This window comes from Numida meleagris, chromosome 3 (genome assembly GCF_002078875.1).
Source record: "Numida meleagris isolate 19003 breed g44 Domestic line chromosome 3, NumMel1.0, whole genome shotgun sequence".
NCBI lineage: Eukaryota > Metazoa > Chordata > Aves > Galliformes > Numididae > Numida > Numida meleagris.
In genome coordinates, this window is record NC_034411.1 from 69,011,902 (window position 1) to 69,032,122 (window position 20,221).

Sequence of the window (20,221 nt, forward strand, 5' to 3'; positions counted from 1 at the left end):
CACTTGGACACCGTGGCCAAAGTCTTTCTTGCCTTTAATTATTTATTGAGAATGTTAAATAAGTCGAACTCAATGCTCAGTATTGGTGACTACTTGTGACTGTGAGGAAAGAGTATCTTATCAATCCCTTCAAATCCTCAGTTGTATCTCCCTTCTCTGGTACTGTCTGTCCTGGAACACTCTCCTTAGACCCCATTTCACCCTCTCCAGTTCATCAGCTCACTTTTTTTTGCTTTATTTTCAGACTCTGGACATGGGAGTTATAGATAGTGTTTGACTATTGATACAAAAGCTATCTACAGGGAAAGGGCTGCTCTGAAAGTAATGCCTCCTATTTTATTATGTTGGCCCATTATGTCAAAGGCAAATGGTGCTGGTATGGCAGTAGATGTTTGAACCTTCCTGCCCATATTCCATTACATGTTGTTGCTGTATGACAGATGGCAGGAGAGGGGCAGTCTGACACAATGGCATCTGACACAGAACGGTGTATGAAGCAAACGTGGAATTTAATTCCTCCCTGTGAAAAAAATGACAGACACTGACGTTCATTGATGCTTGCTGAACATTTATGGAGATCTAACAGTGGATATGAGCACCGTGAGGTGGTGGGTAGTGCGTTTCAGCAGTGGCGACAGCAACAGTGGGTCACCTCAGTTGATGCATGGTTTTACCATGGGCCTAATCAGCCCGAGAACCTTCTGTGGTGAGTGGTTTAAGGGAATGCAATGCATAAAATGCTTGAATGCTGCTCTCTGAGGTGCAGAAGGAAAGAATGAGAGACAATAGACAGTAGTTTCCACAAAGGAAATTTTTTTTTCACCATGATGGTGGTCAAACAGTGGAATGGGTTGCCCAGAGATATTGTGGTGCCTCTGTTCTTGGAGCTGTTCAGAGCTTGACTCAACATGGCCATGATCTTGCAGGTCTGTTTTGAAAAGGTCAGACCACGTGACCTCATGAGGCCCTTTCCAGACCTGGAATTTGAGAAAGACAAACCGAAGCTTTGCCTTTCTGATATGAAGGGCTCAAATGTGGATCTTCCCCTTTTCAAGTGACTGTACTAACTGCTGAGTGGAAACATTGGAAAGACCATGCTTTGTTTTCATATTAGCCCATTTTGCAGAAGGTGGAGAAATTCCTGGGGGTTATCCATTGCTATGCCCTGTTTCATACAAAAATACTTTTCTCCTGAACAGATAAAATAGATTATCACATGGTTTATTCTTAAATAACACAATTTTGTACAATACTGGAAATGAATATTTTTTGGAGAGACTTTGTTTTACAGCCTTTCATTTCAGGTATCTTTTATGCTAACAGAAAACACAATTTTCACACGCACAGAGCAAGAACTAAATAAGACCTACTTCATTTTGTAATTAAGAAGATGGTGATTTTTCTATTTTTGTAGTAAACCGTGTGAAAGTATCTCTGGTAGAAAGAAAAAATCTTCAAGGTTAAGTGTCATAAAAAGAGATCATTTTGTTTAAACCAATCTGCTTTTATTTGCCTTGGAGAGTATATTTTCTATAAAAGTTTTAAGTTTGCTGATTCTTGTGGTTGTGTTGACTTGTCCCTGCAGTCATCTGACAGAACAAATTCTGCTTTTCCCCTCAACAAGCTGAAAGTGTATTTCACTTGGAGGAGGAAGGTGCATTGACAGTTGCCACCCTCTCCCCCACATCCTTTCTACCCCAAGACAAGCTGTTCCTCTGGCAAGAGACGTCCTTACTAGCATTAAGGACTAAGAGAAGATCCTGGGGCAGGAATGAGTGGGTGACTGCATTGCTGCATCTATCACAGAGTCAGGCAGGCAGCTACTCTGCCTCCAGGGCTGGAGGCAGGTAAAGCCAGCACATTGTTGCCTTTCTTGCAGAGATACACTTTGTTCCCTAACATCTAGAGAGATGTGACAAGATCACTGGATGTTTTGTAGATAATCCTAGGTATGTTTGTGTAGCCTCTCTCCCACTGACCATTCCAGGATTTGAAAGGGATATACAACACATTTTCACCCTTTTTTTTTAAACTTGCTTTTTTCCCAAAGACACAATCAAGCATGGTCCAGTAGAGAAGGAAGGAAAGAAAATCTTCTCCTGACTTCCTGGGCAGCAGTGGAAGCTCTACTTGACCAGGAAGCAGAGAAGCTGGCCCTGTGTGCTCAACCAGTTGTCAGAGCCTTCATGCCACATACTAAAAAAAAGAGATAAGTGAGTGGAAGAGCTTCAGAACAATGCAAGACTGTTGTATATTTTCAGAGATTTAGCTAAATATTGAAGTTATGAGTGAGATTTTTGGCACTTCATTTTATGTAATCTGTAAACCAAATGGCAAGTGGCAAGGTTTGTTTGGGTTTGTTATACCTCCATAAGGTCATCAGATGGTCCCCTGGAGCAGGGACTACCACCACAAAGCCAAGTGCTCGAGGGATTCAGAGGGTTCCAAAATAGGGGGCCTCAGTGAGGTGCCGTTCACGCAGATGGAGGTATCCAAAACTGGAAGAGAAGTTCTTAATTTTGAGGGCAAAGTAATTTCCTCGCGGGTCATGAGGCTGATCTGAACCTCCAGACACAAAATTCAGGGATCAAAATTGCTTCTTCTTATGGTAGAAAAGAGGTTTTACTGCGCCACAAGTAGCAGGTTTATATGGGCCATGTTTGAACTATTCTTTTTGTCATTCTGTACTTAGGTCTTTGAGCAGACTATAAGAATGTTATTGCTAGAGAGACTGGAAATGGTAGTTGATAAATAGTGCTACATTGCTCTGTAAAGAACAGTTGATGAATGTTACAATTGTATGTGAAATGTTTCTCTTTTTCTCTTTAATAGCACTGTTTTAAACTACTTTGTCCTGCACAGGGGACTGCTAAGTAAACTAGAAGTGACATATGATAAATGTAAAGCTGTGGTTACAGCTCCAGAAATCAATGAATTGCATGTTTCACATGTAAAAGGGCAGTTGCGCTGCTTCCGCTTGCAGAGTGATAAATGTAATTCAATCTATGAGCAGTAAAACATTGTATAACTTGCTAATTCCAATGCGTGCCTGAGACAGTAAAGGAAAACCTGTGAGAAACTGTGTTGGTCTGCTTTGAAAACAACTCTAAAATAATTAGTTCTAAAATTTGCAAGGAAAACGTACAGCAGAACCACATTAAAGGGTATGTCAGTAGGCAGTGTTTCTCTAACAAATGTGGTTCAGTACACGTAGATATTGTTACTGCATCTCAGCAAAATGTCAGTTTGAGAGATACTTAAACATAAAAGATAATAAGGCCATAAATGAAAACCATTATTTATGGTACTAGGCATGCAAAAATGAACATCTACCAATGACCCCCTACAACTCAGCAAGTAAGAAAGCATGTTATTCTGACTTTTAAATGATGCTCTGTAGCAAGTGATTTAACAAATTCTAGAATGAAAGGGAAAATACAGGTTCAAGTACACTTCAGGGACTAGAAAATGAAGGTAGCCCACTTTTATTTTATTCAGTTCATCTGGGCACCCTGATTTTTATATTTGTCCAGTGGACTGCTAATCATAGGTGGTTTCTGATAAAGACCAGCACCTGACTTCCAAAAACTGCTTCATTTTGTTTTTCATTCTGGTCTGAATTTAAACTAACGAAGATTGATTTTTCTCAGAGCAATTCAAGGAAACGTAGACAGCGTTACAGTTTGCTGAGGTTATGCAGGATTTTGTAGTTCTTCTGTAACTTTTGAAGAAATATTTTTTAATGTTAAAGCGCTGTTGAGAAAGCCAACCTCAGCTGCTGCCTTGTAGCAGGACCTTACTAGAAGGTGGTTGTCCACAGATCAGTAAACCATGCTGTTATTGAATGGGCATACAGAAGTGGGTTAATTCCTTATGTGGTTCTAATGTTATTTTCAATAGGACAGTGACCATGGAGGGCTTACTAACACACCCAGGGACAACTTGAAGTGTATGGAAGTGCTCTAGGAAATGTCTCTTCCATCCCATGAGAAAGAGCTTGAGATGGTTGTTTAAACTATCTTTTCTTACAGGTTAGGGCAATGACATGAGATATATCTGATTTGAACAAGAGGAAGTCCAAAACATTTGACTGGAAATGCAGCTCTCTTGGCTTTTGTGTTTTTAATTTAAATACCTTCCAGTGCCTTTCCCAGGCCCTGGTTTTAGGCAATGCAAATGCACGGACAAGTGTGTGCTTAGCACCACGTGGGACTCCTTTTACATTTCCCAGAGCTTAACTCCAAATTCCATGTTGTTTTGGCAAACCAAAAGGCATGTGTAATACAAAACAGACCATGAAACTGAATGGAAAAGCTCCGGTACACTTGTGATTTTTTTTCCACTCGTCATTTTGGCTTAATGCACTTTCTACAGTGATTGCACTCCACCTTGATGCTTTAAATGAGAAATCTTCTACTGTCCTTTGACACTGTGCTTAATGCACCACCGATCTGAACAGAATGCAACTCTGGTTTGATGCTGCATGTCACGCCATACAGCCTATGTATATAAGGTGCAGATGATTATCAGAAATGATACCTTTTTCTGCAGAAGTGCTTAGAGATCCAGGTGGTATAGGTGGGTGGGGATCAGAAAAAACAGCTGCCCAACCTTTCTGCTTGCTGATGCTGAAAACCCAAAGCTTTATAGCTCCAAAAGCAGAAGGGACTTGTAAGAACTGCCAGGTAATAATTAAATACAGTGTGCCTAAGTGGTACTGTATTTTTCATCTTTTTTAAAGTGAGACAGGATAGGATGCAAATGAATAAGCAAAGGCTTGTCTGGTTGCCACTGTGGAATAGAAGAAAGCAGAAATGAAAAATGCATTTGTGATAAACAAGATTGAAATTCCTTGGGAGTGTGCGTGTGTGTGTTTAACCTCTGAGCATGAATGTGCTTTTTTTTTTTTGTCAGAATAAATTGCTAAAACCAATCTTGAAATAGAAAAGAAATATGAAGAAGAGCTCAGGATTATGGTGCGAGTGAATTTAGAAACCCCAAAACTCTAAGAATCCTGATTGGAAGAAAACAGCATCAAATTCTGATGCCTCTTAATAGTGGCTGAGAGTTTCAAATAGTTCTTTGTTTGATAAGAGGAGCCATGAATACCTCCCCAGCTCCTAAGAGATTACTTTAAGAGGCATTGTATTTAGAAGCTGATGTCTCTTATCTCTGAACTTTTTTTTTCTTTTAATTATATAAGAGGATATAACGCTTTCAGTATTTGATATCTGGGTATACTCTCAGTAAACATATTCTCTACACTTGCTATGTTCACAGAAGCTTATGTATTTTTCGTTCTGTCAGTGGCGTAAAATTAATCTCTGCCCTTGGGAGAAAGCTGGAGCTCTGTTCTCATTGTGTGGTGGTAGACCAACTCGTGACAAGGGGTTGACAGTGACACCTGTGTCTTGCTGGCAGCCCTGTTTCCACTGGCTTCATCTCCCAGCCAGTCTCAGGCAGTCATCAGCTATGTCTGGTGCTTCCCTATCCTTGGCGTGCTTTGAAGATAGTTAAAACACAATCCAGGTAAGTATTGCACTAATGGTGGTTAGAAACCAAATGCTGTATCATTTTGAGTTTCATTCTCTTGTTTTAAGAACTCAAGCTGATCGTTTTGAAGAGAAATCTAGATTTGAGCATTTTGACATTAAAAACAAAAGCACTTTTCTTTCAGGTGGTTGTTAAAATCAAACTGCTTCTAATGTTTCTAGTAAGTAAAGGAGAAATGGCTTGTGCCGTAGCAGTGGATTTCTGCCAGACTGGAGTTTATTCTGGGAAGCAATCCCTCAGGTTTTGAAAGAAAAAACAACCCCCAAAGCCTTTATCAGCGGAGTGAGAGAGGTCAGTGGCAGTTCCCCCAAAGTAGGCGAACTTTAAACTTTTGTTCACTGCAGTGTCTTTTCAGAAGGACAGAACAATTGCTCATCCCCTGCACCAGCACCGTCCCCCTCCCTTGCAGGGCAGGCTGAGGTGACGGGCTGGAGAAAAAAGCACTCGGCTGATTGTTTGAACTCATTCTTCTGCTGGTGCTACACCCCTTGCTTGCGGCCTTCTTCCTCTGGCGCAGCAGTAGCCAAACTTCAAGACCCTAAACTGGCAGCACTTTTTAGTCTCTGTCTTTTCACAGATGCAGTGTCTTGTTTTTGAAAAATGCTGGCTGGCTATTGAGAGCTTGAAGCAAAATGCGGAGGAGCACTTCATGTGGCGTTGCCTTCTGAACACCACTGGATATGCTGTTTGAAAGCAGATATTCTGGTGAAGAGTCCCAGTCTGTGTTTATCCCTCAGTTGTATTTTATACAATCAGACTAGAGAAAACATTCAGTGAATCTGAAGTCTCACAGTTTAGCAGGACTTCAGAAGAAAAAACTGAAAGTACTGTTGGAAGCTCCCGGGTCTAATGACCTCTTGCACTTTGCACACTAAGACAGTATTGATGGGACTTATTTAAATCTGCTTTCCCCCTCCCTGCAGCCCTGGGCCCTGTGGTGCTGGAGTTGATGTTCTACCAAGCAGAGGACCGCTGACAGTGCCAGACAGAGAGGGTGGTTGTCCTTGGCAGCTGAGCTGTAAGTAGCTTTTTGTCAAATCCTCTTGAGAAGGTTCTATCCTAAAGTTTTTTTTTTTTTTTAAATTGTTGTTGTTTTTTTTCCTTTGTCAGATAAGTGAAACAAAATCTTACCGAAATGCAAAAGTTGTTCTGTTCTTAATGTCAAGATAATGGTAGGGACATGAGCTTTCCTCCAGTCTGGAACAGACCCATGAAATACCACTCTGCACATAGCATCAGCAGGGCTGTGTTAGAGTGGGCTGCTGGGCAGTTGAGACCTCCTTGTGGGATGCTGCCACTAGATGATGTTTGGCTGAACATTGCTGGCGTGCCTTTCGATCCAGCTGGGTATTTTGCCAAGTCCCAGTCCGCAGTGGAGCACTAAGGTCTGGGCAGCTGTTAGACACTAGGCTTTAATTTCGGCTCTGCTTAGCATTGGTAAGGCTGCACCTGGAGCACTATGTCCAGTTCATGGCTCCTCAGTACAAGAGAGACCTGGATATACTCTCGTAGACCCCACCTGGAGTACTGCGTCCGGTTCTGGGGCCCCCAACACAAGAAGGACATGGAGATGCTGGAGTGGGTCCAGAGGAGGACCATGAAGATGATCAGAGGGCTGGAGCACCTCTACTATGAGGACAGGCTGAGAGAGCTGGGGCTCTTTAGCCTGGAGAAGAGATGGCTCCAAGAAGACCTTGTAGCAGCCTTCCTGTACCTGAAGGGGGCCTACAGGAAAGGTGGGGAGAGACTTCTTATAAGGGCAAATAGTGACAGGGTGAGGGGAAATGGCTTTAAACTGAAATAGAGTAGATTTAGACTAGATTTTAGGAAGAAATTCTTTACTGTGAGGGTGATGAGACACTGGAACAGGTTGCCCAGTGAGGTTGTGAAGCATTCAAGGCCAAGCTGGATGGGACTTTGAGCAACCTGGTCTAGAGGGAGGTGTCCCTGCAGGTGGATTGCAAGTAGATGATCTTGAAGGTCCCTTCCAACCCCAACCATTCTATAACATTTTGTTATATCTATAGAAGAGCTCAGAGCTTTCTGTCCTCACTGATGTGTCCCTATCCTATTAGTAACATCCACTTAGGCTTGTTTTTTCCACCAATGTGCTAAATTTTTACATTAATAATGAACAAAAACATGAACAGTGTGGTACCTGAAGGAGTTGTTTCCTTTTGCTTGCATTTGCTTTTAAGATTATTCAGTATGTCTTTGGCTTCATACAAGTGAAAAACGGTCACTTTCACCCAACTCATTCACCCAAGTCATGTACTTGCAGAATAAACAAAGGCCACATAATACCAACTCCTGGTAATTAAGACCACACTTTGATTTGGTCCTTAGGCATTTGAAGGTAGCTTATTCATTTAAACTACAAAATCCTAAGAAAAGTGAAAAGAAATGCAATATCATTATGAATGACAAAATCTCAGAAAATGCATAAAAAACTTGTGGTGGCAAGGTGCAACATTTTACAGACCATTCAGGGATGGACAGTAGTATGAACAGGAAGGTGAAGACCATCTTCCAGTAGTATGGTGGAAAGGGGCCGGTAGTAACTAGAGTCCCTTACAGCTTCTGTTTTTCAACTATCAAAATCCATCAACCTTCCAAGAAAAATAAATCATTCACATAGAAAATTACTCTTTGAAGAGACTTGCTGGACTGCCCGCTGCAAGGAATATTATTGCTTGGAATTAGCTAGTATTTTCCACAGCTTGCAGCAAGCCTAGATCAGCAAACTGGAAAAAAAAGCTTTCATCTCCTGTTTGTCAGGAAACCAGTTGTGTCTCAGGTACACTTAATCCATATTTTATAGACTTTGTAATATTCTGCAAACATTCTACTAAATGTTAGTTGTTGTGCTGTGCCATGATGCATTTAAATGACCTGACGACTTCATTGATTGAAATTGTCTCTTGATACGATCCAGGCTTGCATACTTGCCTAGTCTCATACTTGCCAAAACACAATTTAAAAACCATTAAGTTCTCTGAGGAGGGAATTATCATTAAGAGATTATTTTAATTCAATACCATTTAAGCTTAAAGTAATAGCTAATAACAGCAGTCAATGCTTAAAAGAATGTCTATGGTGCTTTGAAGACGTGGAGTTCTTTAGTATTTATATGGAAAGGAAAGCTGACTTTGAGTAGTCTGTATCTGTTTCTAGGGGAGAGAGACAGAACAAAGCAAGCTACTACGTGTCAGTCTGTAAATAAATAGCTTTTGTGTTACTTGAAAAGGTACAGACAGATATCACGATTGACATCTGAACCAGAAGATTTCAACTGCTTTGATGCTATTAGGTAGTAATCTATTTCTCTGAATGCTTTCATGGAAATAGCCATCATTGCTGGACAAGTAAAGAGGTAAAAATTAGGACTCAGCAAGACAGCTTTTCGAGAGCTTGCCAAATTACAGCAAAAGTCACACAATTAATTATGCATAATTAACTTGGGTAAAATTCAAACTAGCTGTTCTAGCTTCATTTGTTTTCTTGATAATTATACTCAAAGTTACTGGGCTTCAGTGATCAGAGGTGGATAAATCTCAGGTGAACAGTTTTCCCATGCAACAGCTGAAGTCATAAATGTGTTGATTCATTTCCACCCCAGAGAATGGAGGTTGTTGGGAGCTCAGAATGGTAGAAATCAGCATGAGTTATATCACTCGTGCGAAGCTGCTGCACCTAAAACAAATGTTATGCCAGCATGTATTAAGAAAGGTTTAATTTCTAAGATAGAAAATGAGTTTTTCAAGAAAGCCTGAGACTGCTACCTTAATGAAGCAAATGTCCAGGACCCTTGCTTCAACACAGGGTCTGAGCAGCAAGAGTGTATCCAGCTGTATTAATGAAACGACAGATGACTTGAGCAAGCAGCCCTTATCTAAGGCTTCTGCAGTATTATGTGTGTGCTGAAATATCCCAGGACAAAAATGGGATAGCCCATTGACATAATCAAGAAAATATTGGTTAGTTTTACTGCACTCTTTACCTTTGTGTGGTCTCTGAGTTCCAAATCTGTGATTAGCCTCAATATGACTTACTGTTTGTCAGACATATGCATTCAGGTATGGTCACCTTCTCAGAGGTCTTTCTTGTGGCTTTGCTGTTTGGCAAGGACATGAATGCAGAGCTGCTTCCCTATAAGGGCTGAAGGTGGGTGAGTGTGAGACTGAGGCAGAGTGAGGATGCTATGTGACTCCATGCCTGAAGTAGTTTCTCTGGAAACATCCATATGTCCAAAAACACAGGTTGAAGTTAAGTTTGATTAACCTCAGTTAACTTCTTCCAGACTCAGTTATTCCAGAAAAATGGGCAACCATCATAGCTCCTGATCATCCTTTTCCCTTGTTGGTGACTAATCTTTAAGTAGAGAAAACTGCTCAAGCATCTTCATCTTGTTTCAAGCCAAGACATCCAAATTAGATCACATACACCACAGTTCTTCCTGAAGTGCAAGGGATAGCTTGCACAAATAGTCTGATCAGTGTGGAAAGTAACCTCTTCCACCAGCTCAGTTAAAAAAACAAAAACTATACACTGCTTGTTTCTTATATCATCAACTTTTTGTTTTAGTGGAAAGATTCTACAGGTCTCAAGCACATGGTGCCACAGGACAATTTGTACAACCAGGTTTCCACATCATCTGGACAGCTCTCAAGTTTCACTGCATTTTGAGAGTGCAGTAGAAAAATTCAGCTAAAAAAGAGGAAGAAGGGAATCATCAACAAAACAGTGCCTCTCTGTCTGAGTCTTCCTGAAGCTAGCATAAATAGTCGAACACTGAGGGGCCTTGGGACATCAGAAAAGATGCTACTACACAGCTTTCAGTGCTGCTTTTGCTGAGTTTGCTCCATGTCGAGAAGGAAGCAGATCCCTTGTGTCATGCACTAGCCCCTGTCTCATGGTCTGCATGAGTCTGCTGCAGACTGCCCTTTCCTCCATGGGTGCCTGGCTACCTACACTGAATGCTGTCTGAAAGCACGTTTGCTTTCAGGTGTGTGTTTGCTCAGGGTGACTTTCAGGAGTTAAGTGCTATGAAAAATGCCTCTTACCTGTGCTAATAGCAAGTGCCTTTCTGGATCATGAAATGAAATCGGGATAAGTGAAATGACACTGAAATTGAACAGAAAATGATAGTAATGAATCAACAGGAAGACAAACAGTACTTCTGCAATTACATGTGCTACACAGAAAGCTCTCTGTCAACAACTGACCTCTTCAAGTTGTCGTGCCTATCTGATTGTACAATTCAGCATCTATAGCACTAAAGGGAGACAGTTGTCAAGTATCATTTCTTTATTATTATCATTTTCCATAGATTCAAATGCTCTTTGAAGTGATCAGAGATTAATAAATAGAAACAATTGTCCAATCCATCACTGCAAAGATTAACACAATAGCGTCCTTGGCAAAACCTTGCCATGAGATGTTAACTGGAGTGCAGTGGTAAGGAAGGTTTTTGCTAGACTCATGAAAGCTGAGACTGTTTTAATTCATCTTGGGAAAGAATATGGAAAAGAAATTGACAGAGTATTTAAGAAAAATTAGAAGCAAAAATAATAGAACAGGCTTCAATTTTTATTTTGAAAAAAACAGTGATAACTGCTGTTATTACTGTTTATCTCAATGGTCATGCCCACAACACTTCCATGAACTGGAAAGTAAGGTTAAATAACATGCCCAAGTTTATTTGAAGTCTGCTGCAGAGAGGAGGAAAAAAAAAAAAAAGGAAAAGAAAACCCCTCAACTTGATCATCAAAATCCCAGCCTAGCTGCCCAAGCACTGGAGCATCTTTCCTCTGCCAAGTATTTATCAGACCACTTCACGATTCATTGCCTTTCCAAATAGCTTTTCACCGAGGAACAGTGAGTTGCAAAAGGCTTTGTAGATTGAGCTAGAAAGGTCTTCAGAAGGTGAGCCAGGAACGATTTCAGATATAGAAAACAAAATACTGTCTTGAAAGAGGGCAGAGAAGCAGGTCCACATCAATTCAGTGATGCTGGGGAACCAATATGCTGAACATTTAGCCTCAAATGTGAACTGAGGAGCCTCCACCCCACCCCTCCTTGCCCCTGCAGCCTATTCCTTAGGTGCCATTTAAAAATTTTTTAGCTCTTTCATCTCACAACAGCTTTTCAGAGCTCTTCTACACTACTAGGGCAGACTCTGCTGTAAAAATGGAATTATGCCAGTTACAGATGTGACTTTGGATCAATTACCAGCACAATCCTTTATGTGGACACCAATTGCATCAAGATAGTATCATATATCAATATTATTTCTTTTCCTCTGTGTACAATTAGACAGCCTGCCTTTCTGACCCTGTGAGCAGCTTACAAAACTGTGACCAAGAACCATAAAAATAGGTATGTCAGGAGAAAGGAGGGGGGCAGTGAGATGAATCACAGCATCACAAAATAGATGAGGTGTGATATCTTCTCTGGAGAAGACATGCCCAACCCCTGCCCAACCCATCCCTTCGGAACACCGAAGGCAGAGTGCCCAGGCCCACATCCAGGTGGCTTCTGAAGATCTCAGGGAGGAGACTCCACAGTCTCTCTGGGCAGCCTGTGCTAGTGCTCTGTCACCTGCATAGCACAGCAGTGCTGCCTGGTGCTCAGAGGGAGCCACCTGTGTTCCAGATTGTGCCTGTTATCTCTTGTTCTGGCATTGGGCACCAATGAAAAGAGCCTGGCTCTGCCTGTGTTGCACCCTTCCTGCAGGTATTTGTACATGTTGATGAGATCCCCCTGGGCCTCCTCTTCTCCAGGCTGAGCAGGCCCAGCTCTCTAAGCCTTTCCTCGCAGCAGAGGTGCTCCAGTCCCTTCAGCATCTTGGTGGCCCTCCACTGGACTCTTTCATAGAATCATAGAATAACTACTCCATTGGGTTAGAAGGGACCTTTAAGTTCTTCTAGTTCCAACCCCCCTGCTGTAGGCAGGGACACCTCCCTCTAGACCAGGTTGCTCAAAGCCCCATCCAGCCTGGCCTTGAATGCTCCCAGGGAGGGTCACTCACAGCCTTGCTGGGCAGCCTGTTACAGTGTCTCACCACCCTCACAGTAAAGAATTTCTTAGGAAGAATATCTATTCTGTAGAGTGAAAGTCTCCAGAAGCTACGTTTGGATCCTTTGTTTTGTTTTGGAATGAGGCTGTGAAATGCCAGTCTTGGGTGTTATCAGGCTGTGTTACTATTTGGCCAGGGCTTCATTTGGAGCCAGAGAATGAGCGAGAACTCTAACCCAAAAAGGTCCTAAGAAGTGTAATTTCCCATAGGCAGTGCAAAGGAGATTGTGTGTTGGAAAGGTGAATTCCTTATCTTCATTTTTCCACTCTATTTATTTGGGCCAAGTAAATTATATTTGCATATAATTTTTTTTTTCACAATTTATTACTGTGACAAGAGTTTCCTGGTCAACTGGAGAGATCCCAGAGGACTGGAGACTTGCCAATGTGACTCCCATCTACAAGAAGGGTCGTAAGGAGGATCCGGGGAGCTACAGGCCTGTCAGCCTGACCTCGGTGCTGGGGAATGTTATGGAGCAGATTGTCCTGAGGGAGATCACACGGCATTTGCAGGACAAACGGGGGATCAGGCCCAGCCAGCATGGGTTTGTGAAGGGCAGGTCCTGCTTGACCAACCTGATCTCCTTCTATGATCGAGTGACCTGTCTGGTGGATGAGGGAAAGGCTGTTGATGTGGTCTACCTAGACTTCAGCAAAGCCTTTGACACTGTCTCCCACAGTATTCTCCTGGAGAAACTGGCAGCCTGTGGCTTGGACAGGTACACCCTTTGCTGGGTAAGGAGCTGGCTGGAGGGCCGGGCACAGGGAGTGGTGGTGAATGGAGTTAAATCCAGCTGGCGACCTGTCACAAGTGGTGTTCCCCAGGGGTCGGTGCTGGGGCCTGTCCTCTTCAATATCTTTACTGATGACCTGGATGAGGGCATCGAGAGCACCCTCAGTAAGTTTGCAGACGACACCAAGCTGGCAGGAAGTGTCCATCTGCCTGGGGGTAGAGAGGCCCTACAGAGAGAACTGGACAGGCTGGATCTCTGGGCTGAAGCCAACGGGATGAGGTTCAACAAGACTAAGTGCCGGGTCCTGCACTTTGGCCGCAACAACCCCAGCCAATGCTACAGGCTTGGGGCAGAGTGGCTGGAAAGTTGTGTGGAGGAAACGGACCTGGGGGTATTAGTCGACGCTCGGCTGAGCATGAGCCAGCAGTGTGCCCAGGTAGCCAAGAAGGCCAATGGCATCCTGGCTTGTATCAGAAATAGTGTTGCCAGTAGGAGTAGGGAAGTCATTGTGCCTCTGTACTCAGCCCTGGTGAGGCCCCACCTCGAGTACTGTGTCCAGTTTTGGGCCCCTCACTGCAAGAAAGACATTGAGGCCCTGGAGCGTGTTCAGAGGAGGGCGATGAAGCTGGTGAGGGGTCTGGAGCACAGGGCTTATGAGGAGCGGCTGAGGGAGCTGGGATTGTTCAGTCTGGAGAAGAGGAGGCTCAGGGGGGACCTTATTGCTCTCTATAACTACCTGAAGGGAGGTTGTAGTGAGCTGGGGGGTCGGCCTCTTCTCTCTTATAACTAGTGACAGGACAGGGCCTCAAGTAGCACCAGGGGAGATTTAGGCTGGACATTAGGAAATACCACTTTTCTGAAAGAGTGGTCAGGCACTGGAATGGGCTGCCCAGGGAGGTGGTGGAGTCACCGTCCCTGGAGGTGTTCAAGAAACGTTTAGATATAGTGTTGAGAGACATGGTTTAGCGGGGTTATTGGTGGTAGGTGGATGGTTGGACTAGGTGATCTTGTAGGTCTTTTCCAACCTAGCTAATTCTATGATTCTAAGAGCAGAGACTGATGGCTTTGACTGGAAAGAATGCTATGTCTGAGGGGGAAGGAGAGCTGGATAGTTGGGCAGAGCTGATGTTCATTTTTCCCTTGCTCCCTGATGTGATACTAAGGCTTTGCTGTTGATTGCTCATGTTCTCTAACTTTTCCCAGAGATTTTTTGGCTGTTTCAAGGCTAACTTTGCTAACTTAGTTGGTGTTTTCATACTCATAGTTACTACCATTTTTCAACCTTCCTCTGTGTTCGCTCAGGCAATTACATTCTATCTACTGAAGATTCCTACTGCCGGATCAATAGGAGAAGTTTATTCTTCATTTCATTCATAATAGCTATTGTATAGTGCTACAAAATGGTCCTAGTAGCCAGCTGTAATTCGGCAGTGGATGAGCAATCTTGCAGTCTGAAAAGCATCCAAAGATCTTATGGGATGAAAAGCGATGTAATCATTATTAGTAGCTCTATTTCTCCTTTGACATCTCCTTTAAGTATTAGTAGAGAACTGGAAGGTTATATGGGCATAAATGCTGCTTCAATCAATTATCTGTGCATTTTTCCCATCCCATCTGATAGTCTGTTCTATCACAAACCACTGGTATCCCACAGGGTCTCTCGATTGAACTGGAGTCTACAGAATTTTATAGCTGATTCCCTGCTGCTTTCCAGACATCTAATCCCCCTGTATAGAAGGGGGCCTTCAGGGTTAGGATCGCTGCTTTTCTTTCCTCTTAAACAGCTGGCCTGTCAGTGTCATTACTGTTGTCTCTAGACATTGAGCAAGTTAGCCTCCTACAAGCCTGCTGGCAACATCTGATGTGTAAAGTTACATGCCTGATGATAGAGAAAGTGTTGAATAACCCAATAATTTGTCTGCAATGATATCAGCTTCTGCTTTTTGTCACTGGAATCAAAGACCTTTTTGGGGTCTTGGGTTATAAATTGAAATGTTTTGTATTAAAGAGTCTCTGGGGGGAGACCTCATTGTAGCCTTCTAATATTTAAAGGGAGTTTATAAACGTGAGGGAAACCCAACTTTTTACATGGGCAGATAGTGATAGGACAAGGGGGAATTATTTTAAACTAAAGGAGGGAAGATTTCATAGAATTGCTCAGGTTGGAAAGGACCTTCAAGATCATCAAGTCCAACCGCAACCTAACCATACTACTCTAACAACCCACCAGTAAATCATATCCCTGAGCACCACATCCAAATGGCTTTTAAACACATTCAAGGATGGTGACTCAACCGCCTCCCTGGGGAGCCTGTTCCAGTGCTTAACAACCCTTTCTGTAAAGAAGTTCTTCCTGATACCCAACCTAAACCTACCCTGGTGCAACTTGAGGCCATTTCCCCTCGTCCTGTCACCTGTCACCAGTGAGAAGAGACCAGCCCTGCTCTCCCTGCAATCACATTTCAGGTATTTGAAGAGAGCAATAAGGTCTCCCCTCAGTCTCCTCTTCCCCAGACTAAATAGCCCCAGTTCCTTTAGTCTCTCCTCATAGGACATATTCTCCAGGCCCTTCACAAGCCCTGTTGCCCTTCTTTGGACCTGCTCCACCACCTCCATGTCCTTTCTGTACTGAGGCGCCCAAAACTGAACACGGTACTCGAGGTGAGGCCTCACCAATGCGAGTACAGGGGCAGGATGACTTCCCTAGTCCTGCTTATCACACCATTCCTGATACAAGCCAGGATGCCATTGGCCTTCTTGGCCACCTGGGCACAGTGCTGGCTTATATTCAGCCGACTGTCCATCAGTTCACCAAGGTCCCTTTCCGTCAGGCAGCTTTCCATCCACTCCTCCCCAAGCCTGTAGGGTTGCCTGGGGTTGTTGTGACCAAAGTGCAGGACCTGACACTTGGTCCTGTTGAAACGCATATGGTTTACCTTGGCCCATCGATGCAGTCTATCCCGGTCCCTCTGTAGTGCCTTTCTACCCTCTGGCAGATCAACACGCCCTCCCAACTTGGTGTCGTCTGCAAACTTACTGAGGGTGCACTCAATCCCCTCATCAAGATCATTGATAAAGATGAATAGAAGCAGCCCCAGCACCGAGCCCTGGGGGACACTGCTCATGACTGGCTGCCAGCTGGATTTAACTCAATTGACCACAACTCTCTGGGCCCGGCCATCCAGCCAGTGTTTCACCCAGCAGAGCGTATGCCCATCCGAGCCATGGGCAGCCAGCTTCTCCACAAGGATGCTGTGGGGGACAGTGTCAAAGGCCTTACTGAAGTCCAGGTAGACCACATCGACAGCCTCACCCTCATCCACTAAGCGGGTCACCTTTGTCATAGAATGAAATCAGGTTTGTCAAACAGGATCTACCATTTATAAACCCATGCTGATTGGGCCTGATCCCCTGGTTGACCTTTAACTGATCCACGATGTGTTCTGAGATTATCCGTTCCATAACCTTCCCTGGCACCGAGGTGAGACTGATAAGTATATAGCTACCAGGATCATCTTTCCGGCCCTTCTTGAAGATGGGAATCACATTTGCTAGTCTCCAGTCAACCGGGACATTCTCTGTTAGCCAGGACTGTTGAAAGATGATGGAGAGCGGCCTGGCAACCACATCCGCCAACTCCCTCAGCACTCTAGGATGCAGTCCATCTGGCCTCATGGACTTGTGAGTGTCCGGCTTTTGGAGCAGGTCCAAAACCATCTCATGGTGGACTGTGCAATAGATGGATGTGTGGATTTAGATTAGATGTTGGGAGAAGTTTTTTACTGAGAGGGTGGTTAGGTGCTGGAACAGGCTTCCCAGAGAGGTTGTGGATGCCGCATCCCTGGAGGTGTTTAAGGCCAGGTTGGATGGGGCCCTGGGCAACCTGGTCTAGTAATTGACCTAGCAGCCGGCAACCCTACCTGTGGCATGGGCATTGGAACTTGATGAACCTTGAGGTCCCTTCCAACCCAGTGCATTCTATGATTCTGTGATTGTTGCATGGCACAGTGAAGCCAAATATGTACTTGATTCTGTTTTTGCAGAGTGCATTGAGCTGGTACATATATTCATTCTGCTTCATAAAAGGGCTGAGCAGTATAAGAGAGTAATTGCATCTCAGCAAAGGATGATACTTATACCACCAGAGAAGTATGTGGAAATGCTCTGGGTTGCAATGCTGGTGTTTAATACCTAACTTTTAAAGGTTGAAATGATGGTGCATGTTTTGCGTGGTAATAGTATCTGGGTTTTATGATTTTAGTGTCTTTAAATATCATGCAAAAAGAAAAATTATGAAGATTTTATTATACTGCATGGCCCCTGTTGGAATCCAGCATGGTGCAAGTAAACTTCTAGCTGATAGAAAATTAGAAGTAACAGGGCAGGTACCTTGCTTGGAAGATGTTCCAAAGAAAAGCATGAAGGAGCGTGTTACTTTTTTTTCATCTTTTGTGGGGGATGTTAAAGAAACTCATCTTTACTAAGGAAATAGGCAAATGTCATATTGTGAAGAGAGATAAGGAAAGAGTAGCACCAAAGTTTGGAAGCTTGCATGACGCATACTCTCCATAGTCGTTGAATGACCAAAATTTGTCTTGTACACATTTGTGTTAATGAAGACTTAGCAAAGTGTTCTTCAGTCTTTAAATGAGCTACCACACAGAAAGCAGCTTTATAAAACAGTCTTCTTATTGCATCTGCATCACCATAAAACCTCAAGGCACAGCCTTTTTATGACTCCTGTTTACATATGTGTCTCATGCAAACTCTTTGATTTTGAGTATGTTAGTGAGATCTGTTGAGAACATTAAATAATAAATTGTGCAACCTTCTCATTCCCTTTCAGCTGAAATGCTTAACAGACAAAATTCAAACACAGGTTTAATTCACCTATAAAGTACTTGGGCACCTGAATTACGGTTTTAATCTCCGGCAACTGAGTTATGTCCTACTGTTACAATATATTCAGAGTGTGAAGGGTGGGCAGGTAGAATCTCCTTATTTTACAGATTGTGGAGATAACTTATGCAGACAGCTAACAGCCTGTTCCTACTAGGTGGGGAGAATTTATTGGGAGAGCTCAGCTTCTTGCTGTTCCTGTCACTGGCGGGATATTAACTTGTCCATCCAGCTGCAGCAGTGATCGTTTAGGTTCAGCCTTCAGCTGACTGCAAGCACTGACTTTGGAGGAATGGGCTTGTGGTGCGGGAAGAGGGCTGCACCTGCATGTGCTCCCACCCAGGAGGGATGCTTAAGTGAGTTAGCTTAGTTTTTTTTCCCACTATCCCAAGCTAAAAGAGGCGAGCTCTGATATTATTTGTGCTATTGGCTAGTATATGAGTTAGCTGTGCAGACAACTGGTAGAGTATATGTCTATTTGTATACACATGAAGACAGTTGTGAATTTGTCAGGCTTGAATCTCAGAACTTTTCTTCTGAATAGCCAGTCTAGAGATACACAGCTGGAACATAATCTGGTGACTCAGGCTCCCAAGGACAGTGTATCTCTGCCCAAAACATTGGATGTCCTGATCTAAATGGCCATGAACTGAATGAGTGTGACTTAAGCATATTGTTAATTTTACTGGGTGAATAATAATATTTGTTTTTCCTTGGGGTACCCTGGAAGACAAAAAGCTTGCTACTTGCTCAGAATTGCACATAGGCTCCTGTGAATTCTGCTTGCACAAACGTGTCTCCCTTGACCTCCTCTTCCAGGGTTGACTGCGCTCCCACAGAAAGAAGGCAGAGATTTACAGTATTACCATCTACCAGGTATTTTTGCCTATGGCTTGTTCTCTAGCCTCACCAAACTCTTGAGGAGAAGTACTAGGGCTGGAAATAACAAATGGCTTAGCTCTCCGCAAATATCAACACATTGTGAAGTTCATTATGTGAATTAGTTCAAAGCAAGCCAGGGCCAGCACTTTGGACAGACTCCCATGGCTGCCTTGGAAAAAACTGTTGGATTCTGGCCGTATAGAGAACATAAAGTCAAATGGAAATGAACAGAGAAAGAAATCTTGTTTAATAGCTTGTTAACCATTTTTGGTTAATACCTTAGTTCCTCAAAAGCCACTTGAACTGGTCAAATAAAAGTCAATATGGAAAAAGGTGTCAATGCATTTTCTGTGGTGTGCTAGAAACTTATACAGTTAAATCTTTGAAAACTAGCTCCGTAAACCTCTGCATTTTGCAGTGTCTGCTGATGGACTGGAATGTGCAGCATCCAGATTTAATGCCAGATCCATGCTATTATATGTAGTGTTTTCTTGCTAATATAGAAGTCTGGGCACTCTGCACTTACCTCATATTTACTAAAAATTAATTTTATCATTAACATAATTTAAGCTTAGAATGGGCTGGGTGATTATGATATGACAAATCACAAGTTAGATCCTTAAGGCAAGCAAACGAGATACAAACTGAGAAAGCTAAAGCTGGAAATAAATAGAATAATCATACCTAATGGAGCAATTTAAAAGGGTGCCTTTCATGGTCTTCAAGAAGCATTTTCAACTTATAATGATTTATTTCCACTGCTCACAGGAGCTGCGTGAATAACTAATATTCTCTGATAAAGCCTTTTTCCTATTAAGGAGTCAACTTTGCAGTAAAGGCAAAGAAGAATATAGAAAGTTGCAAAGACAAGGTAAAGCTATTAGCCAATCTCCATTCCAAAGTTGTTTCCTACTTGCTGTAAACCATTTCTATCAAGGGAGCAATTTCCTATGTGCTGCCATTAGTGGATAATATTTTCCTTCAAATAATGGGCTGTGGATGGTGACTAACCACAAATGGCAATATTCTCTTTTTTAAAAGCCTTCACAGCACACTTTAATGTTCTGCCATGACGC

General features: G+C 43.0%; 2 long non-coding RNA genes across 2 annotated transcripts in view; one reads left to right on the forward strand and one right to left on the reverse strand.

Annotated features, from left to right (window-relative positions):
• LOC110397202 overlaps positions 1-19,362 on the forward strand; it is a 33,512-nt gene extending 14,150 nt beyond the window's left edge. Inside the window, exons 3-4 of the long non-coding RNA XR_002437615.1 lie at positions 6,477-6,571; positions 19,083-19,362. This is a non-coding gene — a long non-coding RNA (uncharacterized LOC110397202). The remainder of the gene's footprint in view (positions 1-6,476; positions 6,572-19,082) is intronic.
• LOC110397203 lies at positions 10,115-17,480 on the reverse strand. Its single transcript, XR_002437616.1, has 3 exons — positions 17,285-17,480; positions 10,617-10,677; positions 10,115-10,260 (listed from the first exon to the last, which is right to left on the reverse strand). It is a non-coding gene; the product is annotated as an uncharacterized LOC110397203 (long non-coding RNA).